Source organism: Dasypus novemcinctus, chromosome 6, assembly GCF_030445035.2.
Source record: "Dasypus novemcinctus isolate mDasNov1 chromosome 6, mDasNov1.1.hap2, whole genome shotgun sequence".
NCBI classification, from domain to species: domain Eukaryota; kingdom Metazoa; phylum Chordata; class Mammalia; order Cingulata; family Dasypodidae; genus Dasypus; species Dasypus novemcinctus.
In genome coordinates this window covers 39,689,721-39,693,132 of record NC_080678.1, presented here as the reverse complement: position 1 = coordinate 39,693,132, position 3,412 = coordinate 39,689,721, and the positions used below count along the sequence as shown (strand labels likewise).

Genomic DNA, 3,412 nt, shown 5'->3' with positions numbered 1-3,412 from the left:
GGAATATTTTCCTCACTGTTACACGGTTCTGAAACATTCTTTTTGATATGAACTCTTACATCATTTTTCTCAAGTAGCTTAAGCAGTGGTTCTAAAACGGGATGGCATCTAGAAGACGCTCCTGAAGTTACAGCCAAGTCTGGCTTCCAGGAGAGCCTATCTGGCTCCTATCTCCACAGCATGGAGAGACCAGCAGTCACCATCCTAGCTGGCTGAGAACAGATCTAGCCAGATCAGCAGGTGCAGTACTTCCCCACAGCTTTATCGGCTCACTCCTGTGAGAGCACCCTCTGCGGGTGACCAGGTCTTCAGGCTTGCCCTCGGGGCACTGCTCTCTCCCACTGCTGTGGCTGCCATTGTGAGCAAATTTGGGAGGGAACTTAAAGTTTTTAAATTAACTTTAGCTTCTAATTGATACTACACAATGATTATACATCTTAAAAGATTTCTGTTAAATAATAGCTTAAAATAGCTGTGTCTTTGGGGTATTTATGTCATTTCTAGAACTCTGTGTATTATCTTAAATTCTTCCCCCAAAACAACAGCATGATAATCACTTTCTGGTACAGATTATCATTTAAAGTTATATTATCTGATTGTACCAAACATCACTTTTAATGATGAAGTAATAAACACTTTTCTCCTGAAAATTAGGAATGAGACAAAGATGTCCATTACCACTAATTCTATTCATCATTTTACTGGTGGTCTTAGCGTGTATAATAAGTCAACATTAAAAATTAAAGGATTGGAAAAGAAGTCATTATTTGCAGACATCATGATTATGTATGTAGAAAATCTGAAAAACAGTGAGTTGCACAAGGTTACTGGACACAAAGTCAATATAAAAGAATTAATTATGGGAGCAGATGTGGCTCAAATGGTTGAGTGCATGCTTCCCACAGAGGAAGTCCTGGTTCAGTTTCCAGTGACTCCTAAAAACAAAACAAGAACAACAAACAAACAAATGGAAAAACCAACAGAGGGGAACCGATGTGGTTAAGTGGTTGAGAGCCAGCTTCCCACATACAAGGTCCTGTGTTCAATCCCTTGGCTCGGTATATAAAATAATAATAGTAATAATTGCATTTCTCCATCACAGGAAAAAAAAATAGAAAATGAAAAATTTTAATTTATGTATACAAATATAAAACTTAAATTATATATTTTAAATATGTACAGTTTATTATATGTTGATTATAGCTCAATAAAGCTTTTAAAAAAAATGATAATATGTATACCCAACCATGTATACATGGTAGTATCAATAAAATGGATGCATCATTATTCTAGGATGCACCTAGAAATAAATCTAAAAGCAAGACCTTTACACAGAAATACTAATTGAGAGAAATTAAAGATTAAATAAATGGAGTAATATATCATGTTCATGGATTGGAAGACAATATTTCAAAGATGTCTTTTAAAAATTATCTATTTACGAGTGACATTATCCTATAATAGAAAATCCTAAGAACTACTAAAACTACTAAAACTAATAAACAAGTTCAACAAGGCTGCAGAATATAAGATTAATGTATAGTATCAATTGTACTTAAATATACTAGCAATGCATAATCCTAAAATGAAATTTTAAAAATTCTCTGGAATAAAACACGTAGGAATAAAAATAACCAAACTACGAAGAATTTTTGGAGGAAACAAAGATCAAATAATAAATACATGGAAAGATACCCCATGTTTATGGATTGGAATGCTTAATATTATTAAGATACCAATACTCTCCGAATTGATCTACTGATTCAACGCAATCTTTATTGAAATCCAAATTGCCTTTTTTGAAAAATTGATAAACTGAACCTAAAATTCATCTGGTAATGCAAGGGACTCACAATAGCCAAAACAATCCTGAAAATACAAACTTGGAGGACTCACATGTCCTGATTTTAAAAGCTGCGGTAATAAAGACAGTGTGATACTGGCATAAGGGTAGACATTAGAGTAGTGAAAGAAAATTGGGAATTCAGAAATAAAGCCTTACATTATGGTCAATTGATTTTCAACAAGTGTACCAAGACAATTCAAAGAGGACGGAATAGTCTTTTCAATAAGTGGTGCTGAAACAACAGGATATCTCCATGTAAAAGAATGAAGGTGGACGTTACCTCACACAAAAAATTAACAAAATGGATCACAGACTTAAATATGAGAGCTGAAACTATGAAACTCTTAGAGGAAAACATAGGAGCAAGTATTTGCAACCTTGGGTTAGGCAAAGCCTTCTTAGATACAATTATCAAAAGCACAAGTGACAAAAGAAAAACTTGGTAAATTGGACTTTGTGCAAATGGAAAACATTTTTATATGTTACAGGTTACTCCATTAACACAAAATAATAACTACAATAACAGTAAATCTGCTTTAGTTCATGGTTATACCCCCCCTTATTTTTGTTCATTCCTCATTTTTGAGGAATTTGGGGTTATGTCCACTCTGACAGCTTCAGGCTGAGAGGGGATATACATATCATGGGGCAGAGGGAAGTAACTGTTTTGCTTCCAGTTGAAGATACACCTTCTTTGGGGATGGGACTGGTCCATTATCATTGTTTGGTTAGTTGTCAAGGACAAGCCTGAAAACTGGAGAGTAGGAGTTGGCTGCAACCCTGCTGGATTTCAGGATTCAACTGGCATATAAACAATCGAAAGATTTAAATCTTTGAGAAATATACTTAACAGCTAAATTGAAAATTATAGGTTTAAATAAAAGGAAGAATCACGATTAAGGGAATTATAAATGAGTATTACTACGTTATTTTGGGGAGATAGATTTCCATCTATTCCCAGATAGGATCTGCTGGGAGGGTGTTGATTTCCTGAGGCAGTGTGCCTTGCCTGTGGTGTCTGGACAACCCTACAGCCCTCAGGAGCACTTAACGTTTGAGGCTTTGTTTATTGTGGCAGTTGGTGAAATCTGCCTGAGACTATATAAGCATAACCTCCAGAATGACCTCGTGACTCACTTTGAAATCTCTTAACCATAAAAACTCTAATTATTTTCCCCTTTTGATCAAGGTCTTTCTCCAAATGCATCACTGATTAATGCTTGGTAATAATCTCTTGGTGCCAAGGAGTCATGTCCCACATTGGGAGTAAGGTAGTGAGTTTATTTGCATTCTTATATTTGTATTATTAACCACAACCCTTGGCCACCGTAGAGTTCACTGTGTTCTGCAATCCCACATTTTATCCTCTAGCTTTCTTTCTACCAACATATATGACCCAAAACTTCCCCTTTCAACCACATTCACATGCATATTTCAGTGCTGTTAATTAAACACCTACCTTGCTATAGCACCATCACCTCTATCCATTTCCATACTATTACAGTCAACATAATTATAAATTCTGCACAGATTAAGCATTGGCTCACCATTCTCTACTCCCATTCT

General features: G+C 35.5%; 1 protein-coding gene across 1 annotated transcript in view; it reads right to left on the bottom strand.

Annotated features, from left to right (window-relative positions):
• The window catches only part of COX15 (cytochrome c oxidase assembly homolog COX15), a 103,806-nt gene that overhangs the window by 45,527 nt on the left and 54,867 nt on the right, over positions 1-3,412 (bottom strand). The window lies entirely within an intron of this gene.